Below are 19,333 nucleotides of genomic sequence, written 5' to 3' on the forward strand. Positions count from 1 at the left end.
CTTGACTGACTTCCGGCAACCGATGAGTCGACGTTACGAGTTTTCGAGAGAAAAATTCTGCGAAAGATGTATGGTCCTTTGCGCATTGGCCACGGCGAATATCGCATTCGATGGAACGATGAGCTGTACGAGATATATGACGACATTGACATAGTTCAGCGAATTAAAAGACAGCGGCTACGCTGGCTAGGTCATGTTGTCCGAATGGACGGAAACACTTCAACTCTGAAAGTATTCGACGCAGTACCCGCCGGGGAAGCAGAGGAAGACCTCCACTCCGTTGGAAGGACCAAGTGGAGAAGGACCTGGCTTCGCTTGGAATATCCAATTGTCGCCACATAGCGAAAAGAAGAAACGACTGGCGCGCTGTTGTTAACTCGGCTATAATCGCGTAAGCGGTGTCTACGCCAATTAAGAAGAAGAAGAACTGACTTCTTCAATTTCGGAAACAAAAAAACATCACGTGGATCCAAGGCGAGAGATCAGGGTGGATTGGGTAGACGTTAGCGTAATTTGTACCACTTTCAACGTGGTGACGGCAAAATGTGAGTCGCAAGATAGATAGTTGGTGGAAGATTTCGTTGACGGTGGCATTCTTATCTCCAACTTTGTTTGGTTGTTTTGAAGTAACTGTGATTACAGGGGATCTAAATATACTACTACTTCTACGGAAGGCGGTCCCGAGTTCCTCGTCTTGGCCATCTTTATTTTGTTGTTTGTTTTTTTGTTGTTGTTGCGGTGTATTATTTTTTCCTGACGGTCTGCAATTCAAGCTACTATCTCCGGACGTTGTAGCAGTTGCTCTTTATGAACTCCATTGTTATCTGTGCAAGCAGAGAGGCTATGCGAGGGTTGACACGAGTCATTATCTTCAGAGCCAGGTTTGGGCACGAATCAGGAGCTCGTCTCAACTGAACCTGTGCGGCCAAAAAATATGGCGACGTGCATTGAATTTATTTGAAGACCTGCCAGCGTTTTAACGAGATAGCCAGCAGCTAACCTACTTAGGGTTGGCCGTCCACTATCCGCTAGCTGTGGCCCCGATAGTCGCCTCAGCAAGTTGGCCGCATAAATTCCGTCCAAATTATTTCAGTGATGTTTTCTGCCACTACAAAGCCAGCAACCTTTCCTACTTGTGTATATCCCCCCGGCCATTACTAGACAAGCTAACAAATCATTTTGTATTTCTACGATTTCTGGTCACCCTTTTCGACATGTCAACTTTGCGAGCGGGTAACAGCAAGCAAAGACACCAGGCACTCACAGTGAGCACCACAAATATTGTCATGGCAAATAGAGAAAGTTCTGCTGCAGTTTCATCCATTGTTGTTATTGCTGCTCCTACTACAACATGAGTGGCACATACTGAGCTTCCTACCGCTTTGGTATACATTCGTACGACGGCTGTTGCTTCCGGCGACACGTTGCCTACAGCGTTGCTTTGACTGCCGCTTTTATTTAGACTCGACGCGTTTTACTTCACGACAACCTCTCGGCAAGCGAGCGGCGGCGGCGGTGCTCTTTGGTTGCCATTTTTGCTGTTTCTGATTACCAACTGCTGTTGATTTTGCTTTTGTTGTCATTGTTGAGCGCACTTCAGTTGCCGCCGACGGCTTCCCACGTCGTCCCACCTCCCCGCCAAACCACCAAAAGGTTTGTTGTCAAGTGCGGCCGCCCCTTCTGGTGCAGCGCTCAGAGTTTTGTTGTTGCTTTCGAAAATATATGCCTATTGTTGCTGCTGTTTGAGATTTCGTTGCTGTTGTTGTTGTTTTGTCATGTTGGCAACGCATTGTTGATGTTGACAGGCAAAACAAAAGCTACACACCGCAGCTAAGGTCGCAAGCCTTTGGCACATTACAGCCAACAACAACAATCCAAACATATAAAATCTAAACAACAACAACAAAAGCAAAAACAAATTTACATAATGGCACATAATAACACATCCGCAGCATTTTGTGTACACGCTTTGTTGCGGCGCTGACACGAATGTCGAAAATTCTGCTCAACCTCAAGTCTAAACAGGTGTATATATATTTAGGTGTATAAGTATATATAGATATGTGTATTTATGAAAGCCTGTATTTGGTTTATGCTCAACTATTTTCTAACCTCACAAACAACCTTGCTTCGTTGGTTAGAACTTTGTGTCCTCAGCGCCGGAACCATCGCAACGCACAGGTGTCATTAGTGTTGACAGAAAGTAGCATAATTTGTTGAGGAAGCATGCTTGGTTGCCGCGTAGATACTTTCATACATATGTGGCAACAATTCGGAACGACCTGGAAGCATACAAGGCTTGACAGCCTGCTTGATTGACCCCACTACGTCAGAGATTCGATTGGTGGGATATTGTTCCCTTTTTAAGATCCTTAGTTCAACTTAAAATCTATAGCTGAAAAGCTATCCCTAGACGAACCTACTCCTTTAAGGCTTACTTGAAGCAGTGGACCCTAGGGGAGCACCTAAGGTCTTGAAATACTAGCAAAACAGTAACGGTCAGACTAAAAAAGTTGTATTTTTACTTTTACCTGTCTCTAAGATGATATAAGTACCTCTTTACTCGGAACATTTCCGAATGCACAGCTAACATTACTGTTACCACTAAGTCTGTTGAAATTTGAGTCAATCACAGGCATCCTTGGATGACTGGAATTTTCAGTACCAATTGGCAGTGTGAAATGGACACACTAACCACTTTGATAAGGTTCCAGGCCCATATAAAACCACTGCTTGAGTACCGGCACCCGGATGCAATGCAACTCCACATTCAATTGACAAAGTGTCAGTTCTTCCCGCATTCGGGTTTTAACCACAGCCACCACGATAGTCCCAAAGGGGTCAGTCCGCAGAGGTTGGAGCAAACTCGTAGGTCGTGACTGCTACCGGTCGAGCTTTCATACTGCTCCGGACAGGTGATCAGGCGTTGGAGCCCACACAAGAAGCTAACCCCAATTCTTAGTTAAACGCCTTCGCCGTCTAAATAATTCACACGCAAACGACCCTAACTGTTCAGCATTCCAACTAGTGGGAATCACACCGCTTACATCTAAACATTCATCAGTCCAGCTAATTCCCACACCACTCAGATCTCTAATGTTCGAGTACATCGAGCATTCTACAACTACTTGCACCCAGTCTCTTTCCTCGCCCCACAAAAACAACTCGACCTATCAAATAGGTAAATGTATTTTTGCATCAGGGGCCCCTGCCCCGTAAGCAGAAAACCCAGACTCAGACAAAATCTAAAGTCTGGGTTACCTTGAACTACACCATCTAGTTACGCCAAGTATCAAAACAAGCCCCCCATGGCTCATCAGCCTAATCGACCAACCTAACCCAACCTAGCCTTCAGCCGCTGGATGTATGAAATCAGGAATTTTATCAAATTCACAGAATTGATGAACTTCGGAATACAATGGACAATACGACTTAGCGCTCCTTTTCCAACCATTCAACCAACTCATCAATGCTGTCGAAGATCCTATAAATGAGAGTTCTCGGTTCAGGTGTGTTCCGTTCTCGGTAGTTACCATTTGTTATTAGCCTCTTTACGCTCTTGTTTTCTAGAGACGGGCATACACCGCCAATCAGTTGTTTTCCTTGTCATTTGAAATACAATTCAGTATACTTACCTAATGTGGTCATTAACAGTGAATAAATAATTTGAGGAATGTTGTTGAGTAAATCCGATCGTCGTTGTTTAACCTTGATAATACGAGTATTTGTGCTGAGCTGCGCTTTTGTTCGAATTCTCTACAAATGTGGAATGGAATAAGAATTAAATATAGCCTCCCGTCCGTCCTTTTCGTTTCTTACTAAGATTTTTTACATTTAGTTCGCAGGCTCGGTCATTTGTAGAATCGTGGGCTATATTAGAATTTACTGAATCAAAAATAAAAAGTAAGCAGATGAATCTTCAAGTAGACGGCGAACCCTACTGTAAATTTCAATCGTCGCCCCATAGTTAGTTCAACTGAGTGTACCTGGCCTTAATTTCTTAAGTATCGCAACTTTCCAGTTAACTTACCATTTAGCGCTTCAGACATGTAAATACATATGACTGTTGACTCTTGTTTCATGTTCAATAATGAAGTCGCCCTATAAAAAAGAGAAAATATACTTCGTTACAATCAGCTTCCTTCGTCTTAAGAGGTGTTTTCGAAGAAAAATAACTCGTTGGTAAGTTAGCAGAATATTTCTCGACGGGAGCATTATGTACGCCACTCTTTCAATAAACATACATATAAATGAAAACATGGGTCCTATTGCATTAATATATTTTCCTCCGAAAGTTGAGGGGTCTACTAACTATTAAAAATCACTGATTCTAAGTGAACTTTCTTGGGTTTCGTCGTATCATGTTTGCCAGTCGACACACGCTCGAAGTGGTTAACTTGTTCTAACTAGTATTGCGATGACTTCGTCCTGTTTTCCATCCTCTATAAGAAATCTTTGCCTATAATTTTTCCTTTATAATCAGTCTTGTTGTCATTCTTGCTATTTGAAGAAAATATAAATAAAGACGACACTTTCTTCCTTTTTTTCGCAATAGATGTTTTACCCTGAGTTCGTATCTCAATATTCCCTATGGAAATGATATTTAAAGCCTGAGTCACTTTAAATTCGATTTCTCAACTTTTACCTGTTAACAGAGTTGCATTTGAAGCTCCTGTAAGGAAATTCCAAATATTCACTGACCAATTGGATCTCTGCGTAGCATATGTACATGTAAATGGAAGGTTCATAAATAATGATCAAACCATTGTCAGAGTGAGTAATAGCATTATATTCACCAGGCGCACATGGGATCAAGCATAAAGTTGTTCAGGGAAATGAGCCTTCAAATCCATTGTGTGCAATAATTTGGCAGCTGTCATTGTCACCGATAAAGTCATACATCGACAGCCTCTATTGCTTAACTAGCTGCTTACTTACATATAATATAATAATACATTTTGTATCGAAATTTGTATGTACCAGAGTATATGACCGCAGCTGTCATATGTATAGTACTTCTGTATGTGTCACTACTTTCGTCAGCGACAATCCGTTTATTACGCTAGTGAAAATGATGTATCGTGATGAGCGCAGCGCAACAATGGAGCTTATCGACCCAATTTTTACATCTATATATATACGCTATATGTATATATATATGCATGTACTATATAGATATATGAGTTTATAGTTTGGAGCTATATGTACATATATGTATATATGGTCTTATATGTATATAGTGTGTGAAAAGCGGATCAATTTCTCATATTGAATTGTAATGCGAAAAGAAGCTATCGAACTTTTGCTTGATTGCATCTACTAGGGTGACACAATACTTTTGCGGCTACAGAAAACGGAAGGCTGAATCCATACGAATTCTTCGAAGATAAGTAATCCTCAAAGGAAAGCCTGAGCCTAACTTAAATTAACATAACGTAAACTAACATCCCATAACTTAACAAAATGTAACTTAACTTAAAATATTTTTGTATTTCTTTAATTTTTCATAACTTAACGTAACTTAACTCAACTAAACAAATAAAAAAAAATGTTAATTTCATTTAATTTTTCATAATGTAGATGAACTTAACGTAACTTAGAATAGCGCAACTTAACTTTAATTTAACAAAATTTAACTGAACTTTAAGTAATAGCTTTTTATTTCATTTCATTTTTTATAACTTAACGAAACTTTACTTAACGTAACTTAATTTAAGAAAAAAAACATAAAAAAATTGTTAATTTCATTTGATTTTTCATAATCTAGATTAACATAACGTAACCTACAACAGCAGACACACAACTTAACAGCACTTAACTTAACATATTGTAAGTTAACTTAACCTAACGTAACGTTTTAAAGAAAATTAAAATAACGTAACGTAACTTTACTTTATCGAACTTAACTTTAAATCAAAAACTGTTTATTTTATTCCATTTTTCAAAATAACTTAACATAACTTAACCAAGGTAACGTACCTTAACAAAACTTAACCTAAAGAGATGTTATTTCATCTAATAACATATAACTTAACATTATTAACAAAACTTAATGAAAAAAAAATTGATATATAACTAAAAACTTGTCGTATATTTGCAATATATCTTAACATAAAATAAAAAAATTGTTATATCATATCTTGACGTAACGTTACATAACTTAACTTAAAATCAAAAAAGTTGTTATTTCATTTTATTTTCTTAACTTGCCGTAACGTAACTCACCTTGACTTAAAATAAAAAGGTTGTTATATTATATTTACTTTAACTTAAACTTTACAAAACTTTGATTTGTTTACTACATTTAATTTTTCATGACTTAGTTTAACGTAAAAGAACTTAACCAAACGTAACGTAACGTTATTAACAAAACTTGAAATAGAATAAAAACAATTTTTTTACCAAATATTACTTAAAATAGCATAACTTAACGTAACATTACTTAAATACATTTAAAGAACCTGACTAAAAAACGTAACATAATTTAACATAAAATAAAAAAATTTAATTTTATTTTACTTTATATAACTTATCTTTAACGTAACGTAACGTTACGCAACTTAACTTAACATAACATAAAATAAAAAAGTTATTATTTCATCTTAATTTCTATAACTTAATTTGACGTAACGTAACGTTACATAACTTAACTTAACTTAAAATAAAATGAGGTTCTTATTATTCTATTTACTTACAAAAATACAAAAAATGCAAATTCACAAACTATTTGCCCAACCCACGTAAGCTCATACGGTACTCAGCTGTTTATTTGTTGCTGCCTTTTCGCAGATGTTTTCCACTTCACCGCGCTTATCAATTCATGAGCCAGCAAAAAAACGACGACGCTCACAATAAATCATTTTAATACAAGAAAGTAGTGATTTTTATACACAAACACACACACACGTGTATTGCGAATGTCGAAAGGAAAATTACGAAATTGATTGAGCTGCATTCGCCAAGAGTGCAGTAAAATAATCAGAAAGAGTGGCGGCCGCACACCAGGCACACGCAATTTGTGTGTAAGAGCACAAGCGAAGAGATATGACCAAGTAAAGCACAACTCCTTAGTGTAGGCTTTACGTCAGGCCTCATAAAATTTTAATAACGCAGACTTTTACGAAAAACGGAAATTGCAAAGTTGTTGAAGAAGAGATCAGGGAATAAGGAAGAAATTATAGTTTGCGCTATGGACGAGAGGTAATGGGTAACGCACAACGAGAAGTTGTCTATTTGGGCAAAACCTTGAGCAGTAAACAGCGTAAAAGGTCAGTTATTGATGTTGTGAGAAGATTGGGATTTTATGTAAGACCAGAAAACTTTTCCTAATTGAATAGATTCAACTATGTAAATATTGTACAAAGTTATGAGAGGTCAAAGCGCTAAGAAGCCCACCAAAAGTAAACGATAACTAGCTGAGCAGTTGGCTTTAAGTAGTTACAGCTAAATAGTGCGCGAATGGTGGGTGTGTTGTGGGGGCTTTCAAAGTCCGAAGAAGAGTATAATACCAAAGTAGAAATATTTGCAAAAAATAACTAGTTTTAATATGAAAAAATATAAAATAAAATAAAAACTATTAAAACATGAAATATAAAAACCATTGCTCAAAGTATATCCTAAATGAACTAGTTGTGTAAGTAGTTAAATTCGTATATGTATATAGAAATACTAAATTGAAAACTGGAATGTTTGAATTTAAGAATTTTTAAATGGTATTTTAAGTAATTAGTGTATATATTTTAAACTTGTCATACACACAGAGTTACATACATACATAAAATACGATTTCGTTGGAGTTCTACAAGACCGTGAAGGCCGCAGCTCATTTGGTGTTACCCAAGATCCACCGTGAAAGCGAACCAGCCTTACAAACCCAAAATATGTTTTTAAAATATTTAAGATTTAAGTGGCAACTCTGTAATGGGATTTCTTGCGTGACTTGCCTATTTTTCAATTTAAGAAAATAAATTACATGTAAAACTTTAAATTTTACAAAATTTAAAATACTTTAAAAATCGGTGATTAATTTTGTAAAATTTATGATTCTCCTTATCTTGTAGCCGATATCTACTTGAAGCTCCCAAAAAAGGCTTCTGGAGAAGAGGAAACATTTTCTGCTAAGAACTATCTTAAATCCCAAATTCAAAAAAGACATTACTAAAAGGTGATGAATTTGGAGATTTCCTACTTTTTCAAAGAAAAAACTCAAAAAATTCAAATTTAATGGGGAATGTTAACTATCAATCGAAAGAACATTATTTAGCATTTATTTTTTGAATATCAGCTCTTTCAAATGTTGGCCGCGGCTACGTCTCAGATGGCCCAGCTGTTGAGTCCAATTTTCGATCACTCGATCGAGCATTCCGACTTGTAACTGGCGCATGACACACTTGATGTTTTGTTCCAAGGCTTGAATCGAAGCGAGATTGTCCACACAGGCTTTAGACTTTACATATCTCCACTGGAAAAAGTTTAACGGTGTTATATCACACGATCTTGGCGGCCAATCGACCGGCCCAAAACGTGAATTTATCAGCTCGCCGAAGTATTCGCGCAATAAATCCACTAACTGATGCGAAGGGGGCCGTCGCCCCGGGCGCAACGTCTTGGGGGCGGCAAAACGATCTTTGCTGTTTTTTAATATTCAGAAAAATATCGCCAAATCACGAATTTAATTATCAGGCATCAAATTATTAATTTTTACGGTTATCATCTTTGAATTTGATATCTTTTGGTTATATCTTTCTTAAAATAGTGACAGAACTTAAAGATGCACTTTTCTAGCTTTGTCTAGCGACTTGTCACTCTCACAGTTACCCTATGCCTAATAAATATGTATCAATGATTCCAAAAATGGTATTTACAAACCACACCAAACCGCTTTTTTTTTAGATGAAATTGGCACTATTGAATATCTTCAGATTGGTCTTCGTCCCAAATGCGGCATTTTTTCTGGAGCGAAAGTCAAAGAAAGGTTTTTGAAAAAAGTATCTTTACTGCCTTTAAAGAATTTAAAGTAGTTCAGTTTCTTGAATACTGCATTTGAACTAAAATAAATTATATAAAAGCACTTGTAGGCTCGTACGGAGGTAGGCTTGTAGGAAGTCTGTTTATTTCTTATTCACTCTTTCCCCATAAGATTAGTTTTCAATATCTCTTTATATTCCTTTTTTATCCATTTAATGTCGTTGAGGGGACTGCATAATTAAAAATATATCTAAGTTCAGTCATAGTTTGAAGAGTACTTGAATTTAACCGACTGTTGTTTGTCATTCTCAAGCGGTGATAAGCACTTGATTAACATGATTAGGATTAACTAATTGTTAAGGAAATTCAAATGTTTTTTTTTATTTAGTATGAAGTACAATCAATACAATTAAGTTCTGAATACGACATCATTCAAATGGTCTCTTTGATTTCTTTTTCAGGAACGAATACGATTAACACAATTTACGAATACTTTTCCACTAGATCAAGTGATATGTTATGAATAGCGCGCTCAATAATGACTTCTAAAATTTGAAGAGGGTCTGGTTTATTGCTAAAGACTCCGGCTGTTCATCTGCCATGTTGTTATTGTAACATTCTTTATTTGTTCTATTGCATTCTTGTTATTTTCTGATGTTTTCTTTAGCTACCACAGCCTTTTCCTTTCTTACCGCTTATATCTAACATTGCATCACCTGACACTGTTCGGTAGGTCAAAGCAACTCTGGAAGCTGCAGTGCGGTTCAATGCCGGTTTTCCTTTTTAAGCGTCCATTAACAGCGCTGATTGTCACTGACATTCGTTTCTCTTTTCTGGGCTGGTGATCCCAGTCATTCGTCTGCTCTGTTGAGAGATGATCTTCGCTGCCTTTCCTACGGCATGCAGGATTTGTACCCAGAAGGTTTGTTTGGGGTTCAGTCTTACGCCTAGTTAGTTTACTGTTTTTTGTGTTCTAAGTAAATCCCTTTGCATTTTTACTTTGAGAGGTATATGCTTATTTGCTAGCAGTTGTAGCTCTATTTTTTCCGTAGCGACCTGGAGGTTGTGTGGGTCGAGCCATGCTTGCGCCTGTATCATGATCTGATTAAGCTTTCTTCGCGCTTTTTATATAATCTCTCAATAATGTGTAGCAGATTCAGTGGTTCATCTGTCCCAAAGTAGGGCTTGCATTGTCATTTGAGATCCATTCGAGTCTCCAAAAAATTTACTTCAAGCAAACATTTATTTTAAACTTAAAGCTGTGTAATTTAAAATGTTTCAGAAATCCAAAACGTGCAGCTTTGACGGTGAAACCCGAAAAGCATTCACACACTGACACACACTTAACCACACACTCCCATTAGCACACACCCTCATAGATACTAACACACATAAAAACCTAGAGGAAAAGAGCAATAATTCAAGCAAATATTTGCTCAATCAAGTTAGTTAAATTTTTAGTACGTAAAAAGAAATTGCAAAAACAACAACACCACTTAAGCTAGTTCCACACTCTAGTTTCGGTTAAGAAGAAGTTAGAAATGAAAAATTTTATAAAATAGTTAAATATTTAACAAATTTTATTAAGTGCTAACCACCGCATAGAAAACTGAGTGAACACACCCACCCACACATACATACTCCTGAGTGTGTACGCATGTGTGCTGCGTATGTGTTTGTTATTTACATAGATAGAGAGTAGTTTAAGTAACAGCATGCACTTTATGTGTTTGTGTGTGTATGTGTGGTTGTATGGATGTATGTATATGAGTACATAAGGATTAAGAGCAAAAGCAGGAATAAAAGCATTTGCGGCTAAGCGGTTGAATATGGCAGAGAAGTAAATTGAAAATGACCGTGTGCAGTGTTGGCGAACGACAGACAATGTAAAGGCATGCAGAGTTACATACACAAGTATGCGTGTATGTGTTAATCGAGTGACTTGAAAAAAGAAAAATATGAAAAGATTAAAAGAAAATATTAAAAATGTGAAAAATTTGAAAATTGTAAAATATAAAAATTTTAAAAATACTAAAATTGGGAAATATGTGAAAAGTTACAGAAATTAGCAAAATGTAAAATAATTTAAAAATATTGAAACTAACAAAATGTGTGAAAAATTAAAAATAATAATAACTAAAATATATATTTTAAATTAAAACATTGGAATAATTTTGAAAAATAATTAACAAAAATATTTAAAAAATAATTTTAAAAACTAAAAAAAACATAATTTCAAAAATTATTTAAAATGCATTAAACAACATTGTTAACAAAAAAATTAATTATTTTTAAATTAAAAAAATATAATAATTTCGAAAAAGTTTTAAAATAAAGAAATAAAAATATCCAAAAGTTCCATTTGAAGCATATTAATAAAAATGTTAAAAATATATTAAAAAATATATATTTTCAAAATTTTTTTTACAAAAATATTTGTAAATTAAAAAAAAAAAAACAAATTTAAAAAAACTGAAACAAATTGTGCTAATTTCAAAACTTCAAAAATTATTTTTATCACATATGTATAAAGAAAATTTAAAAAAGAAAATATATTTTTAAAAATTTTGCTTCAAATATATGTATGTGTTATACTTTTTTTATCTTCGAAAACATTGAAAAAATTAAAAAAAAAAATAATTTAAAGAACTAAAAAAATTGTGCTGATTTCGAAAAAATTATATTTAAATATATATGTATATATTTTAATTATTATTATATATAACTTTTAAACTAAAAAATTTGTATAAAAAATTCTGAAATATGTACATATATTAAGAATATTTTATAAAATAAATTCCAAAACTTTGTTTTAAAATTATATGTTATTTTTCTTAATGTTTGAAAAATATTGTGTTAATTTCGAATTTAAAATGAATAAAATAAAATAATTTTAAAATAAACATATAATAATTTTGCAAACTCAATAAAAATTCCAAAAATAAATTTTGAAATATATTAAAAAATGTTTAAAATATATATGTATTTTGTATTATAAATATATTTAAATCTTTTTTTTAATTCCGAACATAATTTTAAAAAATTGTTAGAAAAATAAATGTTAATTTTTTTATTTCGCAAAATATTGGAAAAATAAAAAACGAATCATATGATTTTAAAAACTCAAAAAAATATGTTAGTTTTGAAAATAATTTTTAAATGAAAAATAATAATTTTACAAACTAAATAAAATTCCAAAACTATTTCTGAATTGTTAAAATTTTAAAAATTTAGAACAAAAGATTTAAATATAAAAATAAAATAAATATATTAAAATATATTTTAAAATTTTTGTTTCAAAAATTTATTTTGAATTTTTTTTTTTTTAATTTCGAAAGATATTCATGAAATAAGGATTATGGTAAAAAAATTGAAAACTGAAAAAGTTGTGTTAATTTCGAAAATAATTTTAAAATGAATGAATAATAGTTTTATAAACCAACAAAAAGTAGAAAATACAATATACATTAACAATTTTTTTTTTTAAATTTTGTTTCAAAATTAATAATTAGGATAAACAACTTTTAAAACTGATAAAGTGTACGTTAATTTCGAACAATAAAATGAACAAATAGAGATTTTAAAAACAAAAAAATATTTCAAAGATTATTTTTAAAATGCAAATATTAAAAAATGTTAAAAAATATTTTAAAAAATTAATTTTGAAAAAAAAAAATTATTGAAACATAATAGTTTTTAAACTAAAAAAAACTTAAAATTGTTTTTGGAATATATTAGAAAAATGTTAAAAAATATTTTACAAATTTTAAAAACTTACCAAAATTGTACTAATATTGTAGATAAATTTAAAATGAAAAAAATAATAATAAAATAAACTAAAAAAATTTCAAAAATTAGTTTCGAAACGTTTAAAAAAAATTTTTAAAGTTATAAAAAAAAAGAATTTAAAAAACGTTGTTTCAAAAATATTTGTTATTTTTTTAATTTCGAAAAATATTTAAAAAAATATTAAAATTATGGTAAGAAATAGGCTAGTATAAGAACTAAAACCAGAAATAAGTAATGATTTAAAATTTTGTAAAATTCCACAAAAATTAAAAAAATATATATAAAATCTACATTTTCACAAAAGAAATGACAAATGTAAAGAAAACTACACTCCAGCTGCAATAACAACAGCAAGTCAGCTGCACTAAATTCTAAGTAACAAATTTTACATTTCTTAAAAAAAAATTAAATTAATAAAATAGTAAAAGGCGAGCGCAGTAAAGGAGCCACTCACTTTGTGTGTAAGAAAAGTCAACGCAATAACTGTAATTGAGGTAGAACGTTTTATTGTACAAATATTTTAAGAGCAAAAATGTAAAAAAACAAAAGAAATTACCGTTAAGAGTAGAGTCGGGCATTATGAATCATGCGACAATGCCGATTCTGAGCTGCAAATACACATACATACATATATACTTATATAAAGTATATATGTGTATGCGCGTAGAGGTGAGCGCGCATTTGTTGCAAGTTTGTAGCTGGTTTGCTGCAAGCATAAGATACGGTTATGGTTATGGTTATGGTTATTCATTCCTTCGTTTTTTACTCCGTTCTCGCTCATAAATGCATATTGAAAATTGAATAAAGTTAAGCGAAGAAGTATAAGAAAATAAATTTATGGTCTTTTGTTATTTCTTCGAACATAACGGGAGTGGTATAGCTATAGCTAAGGTACTTAGAGAAGGAGAAGGAATTTTAATAAATTAAGAAGTTTAAAAAAATAAAATTGGCGGATAGAAGTGGATAGAAGGAAAATATGTTAGAGGTGAGTAAGATTTTTTAAAAGTTTAATTTTTCAAATATTTTTAAATCTTCTCATAAGTATGAAACGTGTCCCCAAATAGCAGAAAAAATACTTTTTTTTTAATTCAAAGTGAAACATCTCATCTCTCGATCGCGCGCGACAAATATACGAAAATATTTGGAACCAAACCATCACTTCTGAGGTCAGACTTCTTCTCGGGTCATTTTGAATCTCCAAATCATCCACTTCTGCTTCATATATCTTCAAAGTGGCCTCTAGGAGTTCATCTGGTTCCTACTCGACCTCATGTTCTTTACTCACAGCAGAGCTGTGATTTTGTCTATATTTAGCCAGCCTACACCATCAAAAGTTGACTAAGGCCTGTCCGAGTCTCCATCCATTTTCGCGATGAGCTCGTCTGTCAACTTCAGCCCCATTACCTTCCACTGCTCCTGTGTTATTTGCCGCAGGGGGTCGATCCGGTTAATGGGTGCCATAATTAAGTGCCTTTTGGATATCTCAATTAACTTTGCTGCCTACCACAAAGTTGAAGGTTTCTCCTGGTCTATCTTACAGCATCTTCTTTTCACTTTAGCCGTTTGGCTGGCCCTGTTGTTTTGTTTTCAGCGGATAGCTGTTTTTTGGCCGCAATATACTCTTCAATCGTGTTCGTGAACTTCGGATCCTTGCTGTGCTGTCTCTGCGTTGTAAAGCGGGTTTGACATTTAGCACTGCAACAGCTGTGAACTAACCCTTTATAGCAGAGGTATAGCAGCTGTTGACACAGTAAGCATACTTACTATGCCTGCCGGTTGTAGCAGTGCTTCTCTCACCGACATTTCAGCTGTTATCTCTGACCACTTACATCACCCTCCCCCAGTGTCGTATTCAAAGCAAAGTTACCGGGAAACGAAGAACGGACTTATACCTATGCGTTGACTAGACGCCGCCTGCCCGCATCGCCCAGATCTGGTTTAAAACTAGCAAAGTACCCAAGGACGGTGATAGCAGCGAGGTCCATTGCCAGTCAACACTCTAGTCGAGGAGCAGTTTCGAGCCGCTCAGTCAAAAAAATATAAATAGTTATCTACGTCTTCCTCTGGGTAGCCGAAAAACGTCCGTTTGAAGGCGAGCTAAAGATAGAAGGCGAACCCTCCTCAGGGTTGTGCGCTAGGTTTGAATCCGCCACTTAAAAGCACACAGCCTTCGCTGTGTTGATATCAAAAAATCTGAATAGACCGAAAATTGGCAACATTGCTTTGTATTTCTCGCAAACATTTCGTCCTCTTAGCAATACCTGTCTTAAATACGATTAAGTATGAAATCTAGAAAAAACGGAAAACAAATATATCATTTTATATTTGTCTTTGTCACACATTTCCATTTTTTGTGGTTTCGGTATTTTTTGTGGTTATGTCATTACTTTGCTAGTAGGCGTGTGCGTATGCTTATGCTTAAGTAAGATTAATCAGCTGTCTCACCTGCTGCTGCACATAAATTACGCAGGGGCACACTAACACATACACATATATTTTATTCTCACATTGATATGCTGGTAGACACACATACACACCCATTTACACGTGTGCGAGCCTTCGCACTCATTCCAGTCGTTAAATAAATTCTGTCACGTCTGTTAATGCGCGTAATCTGTTGCTATTTTGCTTGACATTCGTTGACATGTCGACACACATACATATTTTCTGGAAAATTTAAGATTTTTCGCATAAAATTGATAACTTAAGTTATTTGTTGCTTTGAGTAAAGATTCGGATGGAAAAGAGTATGGAGAGTAGGTCAATTTGCATGGCGGCCTTTTATCAGTTTGTAACCAAAGTGCAGAATGATGTTTCCCACCACAGCCGAATTTGAGTTTCGGTTATATCCTTAGAGACTATAACCAGTTAAAGACTATAAACTCGGCAGCGTTCATAAAAATATTTCAGCATTAGTTGCTGCCGCTACAATAACAACCAAAATAACTTTGTGATGTTCCAAAAGCCCTATGATTGGTTGCTGAGGTTGCGACCAACTAACCACAATTTCTTGACTGGCAAATCTAAAAGGTCTGAATGTTAAAGCATGATTCTTCTTTTGATCCAGAATCTTCAAGACACTCGTCAGGTAACTTTCACATCTTTCACATCCTTAAAGTCTTCTAGTGTTTGATTTTATAATTTTTATATTTTTAGAAGCTTGATGACAAAAGTATTCTCATCTTCAAATATTCCTTCTTTCCAAATAGTGAGCGTATTTGACATTTTGTATATACAATACTATTGTTATTTTTCAATACAGGCTAAGTTGCTTGAACTGATTCTACGACCTAAGAATAGTTTTCATGATTAGACCTTTGTGTGGTGACAAGTGAATGCTTAAATGGGTTATCAAAGGAATATATAAATCTAATCTCGGTTAATTTAAAACTTTTAGGCTTAGAAATGTTTGAGTCTGTCGTAGCCTCTTCGATCGATCAATTTCTTTTCTCAGAGACAGCACAGCAAGGATCCGAAGTTCACGAACACGATTGAAGAGTATATTGCGGCCAAAAGACAGCTGTCCGCTGAGTGCAAAACAGCAAGGCCAGCCAAATGGCAAAAATGCAAAGATGACACTGTAAGCTGTTAGAAATCTTCAACCTACTTGGCGGTTCAAAGTTCGCTGAGATAGACAAAAGATACTCAATCATAACACTCTTTGGCCGTATAAACGTATGGCGCTGAAGCTCGGGCTCGGGCAGGCCCACGCCAACTTCTGATGGTGCTGAATGTAGTCAAAATCCCCTTTCTGCTATGAGTAAAGAATGAGATCGAGTAGAAACTAGATGAAATCCTAGAGGACACATTAAACATCCCTGAAGAAAAAGTGGATACTTTTTGAGTTCACGAAAAAACCCAGAATCCAATTGTTTAATTGTTTATAAAGATCAATGAAGTATGATTTCCAGCTGTGAATCAATTTCAAAATTTGTTTTACAAAGGTGGTCCAATAAGCCTGCAACAGAAAAAAATTTGGAAAATGACGATGTATTACTCAACATAGTCTCTTTGAAATTCCATACATTTGAACTAGCATTACACCAACTTCTGTAACCAGTCTACAATATATATTTTCTCTATAAGTCTTCAAGGTAAACTCCATACTCATGCCTCCTCTTTCGACTCGCATTTCTACCCGTAAGTGTCTTCAAATTTTAAAAGAAAAAAATCATACGGCAAGAGCCTGAAGAATTTAGTTGATATAGAAGCAGTTCGTAGTCTTATTTGAACAATTTGGTCTTGGTAATGCCGGAGGTTTGTGGCCGAGCGTTATCATGCTGGACGAGCAAAATAGTGTGGTTTTTTCTGCAATGCTGCATCCAGTAAGCCCAAAAATTCGGCATAGCAAAATCCAAAAATCACTTTGTTCTACTTCAAGTAAGCAATGCGAAGTCTGCCAATACGAGATCGTGAACTTTTCGGTACAATAAAGTCGCCTTTGAAAGAACGAACAAGTTATAACGATTTTCGACAGCCGATTTTCCAAAATCTGCGGACATAGTCAAAACAAAATGAATAATGAGATTCCATTGAAATTTTGTATACACGTTAGTAAATATCTCTTGCGATTGTGGCGGTACCGAATCATAAGGCTCTGTTATTCCCGGTCTGCTTTCGTAGTTATCCTTCGTAATGATATAACCGCGATCCTTTCAATTAAGTACAAATGGATCTCTGGGAAGCAGTAATAGATAGTGTGATGCTGATTTAAAACTTTTGGATTGCGGTGATGGTTGGAATACCACATACGATTCGTCAACTTGGGAACGAAGTAATGGATGACTTCACATAGGAGATGCTGTCATTTAGGGAACAAAGTAACGCATAAGAGGAAGTAGGACGGAGATGCTGCTATATTGAGAAAAAATTAACGGTTTTTAAAGAAGACATAGGATGTAGAAATTCCCATCTTGGGAACAAAGTAATGATAGACTTCCCGTTTAGGAAGAAGAAATAGGAATTACTGAATTGTTGAGCACTAAGTAGCGGTTGGTTTTCCATTTTGCAAGAGGTAGTAAGACGGATGTCTAAACGAGGGCAAATGAAATATCTCCAGTCTTCAAACAAACAGACGTCGCACTCGCAAATTGGCTCCCACATTACAGTTGACTTCGAAGTCGTAGATGATTTCAGATAATTTCGTCTAACTTGGAACCAGTATTAGTAATGTTAGCCTCAAAATCCAACGCAGAATAACTCTTGCCAACAGATACAAGTTCGGACTCAGTAGCCAATTGAGAAGTAAAGTCCTCTCTCAACGAACGAAGACCAAACTCTATAAATCACTCATTATTCCCGTCCTCCTACATGGTACAGAGACATTGACGGTGACCACATCTGATGATTCAACGTTACGAGTTTTCGTGAGAAAAGTTCTGCAAAAGATTTATGGTCCTTTACGCGTTGATCACGGCGAATATCGCATTCGATGGAACGATGAGCTGTAAGAGTTAGGCGACGACATTGACATAGTTCAGAGAAGTAAGAGACAGCGGATACGCTGGCTAAGTCATATTGTCCGTAAGGATGAAAATATTCCAGCTCTGATAGTATTCGACGCAGTACACAGCGGGGGAAGCAGAGGAAGAGAAAGACCTCCGCTCTGTTGAAGAGATCAGGTGGAAAAGGACCTGGCTGCACGTGGTTTCACGAGTTGGCGCCATTGGCTGCTGTTAACTTGGCTATAACTGCGCAACGATGGCTACGCCAGTAAAGAAGAAGAAGGAAGACGGATACATCTAGACGGAGCAAATTAGTCGTGTTTCCTACTGAATTAGGTAATTCTCCTCAACGGATGTTATTGGATTAGTTTTTACTTTTGCTCCAAATGTGAACTAACTTTTTCCGATACCAATAATTTTTACAATCGTCAACTAAGCTCCAAATTACACATTTTTCAATTCGAATGCACATTTTATTGAATTCTTCAACCTGCAATCGAGACATTTTTATTTGCTACCACATTCATTTGCCGCCGTACCATATCCTTGCAATGTATCCGTTTCCGTTCGACAGTTCTTCACCCACGAAGAGTGCAAGCGTAGAAAAAGAGCGATTCCCAAACATAATTTTTCACAATAATATCACTAGACCACCGCAAATAGTCACAGCATACAGCCAGAAATGCCATTAGCACTCCTTCAACCCGAGAGACGCACGCAACGGGTCGTTGTTTAGGGCCTCAGACGCCGTGCGACGACGAAATCAACCAAAATGTGTTCGCACATAAACAAGTCATTTATTTTCCTTTGGCTCGACTTGATAAAATGGCATATTTCCGCTTTGTGATTTTATGTGCAGCGAATGAGTAGTGAGCACAATATGAGCGCAAACCCAATGAGCCAGACGAAGTGAGTGAGTTAAGCCCGGTGGGAGGCATAAAGAGTCATACCAGCTATTATGCGACTGTGCTGAGTGTGTAGTTAGCAGCTGAGGGGCCGTAATGTGGGCTGTGAGGTAGACCGGACGAGTTTTATGGGTCTGCATGTCTCCTCAAATCCACGCACACAATTGTATGGTTTGTATGCGACCCATTGGCTATATACGGTTCTAAGTATTACTTACATGCATGCTC

Source organism: Bactrocera neohumeralis, chromosome 3 (genome assembly GCF_024586455.1).
Source record: "Bactrocera neohumeralis isolate Rockhampton chromosome 3, APGP_CSIRO_Bneo_wtdbg2-racon-allhic-juicebox.fasta_v2, whole genome shotgun sequence".
NCBI lineage: Eukaryota > Metazoa > Arthropoda > Insecta > Diptera > Tephritidae > Bactrocera > Bactrocera neohumeralis.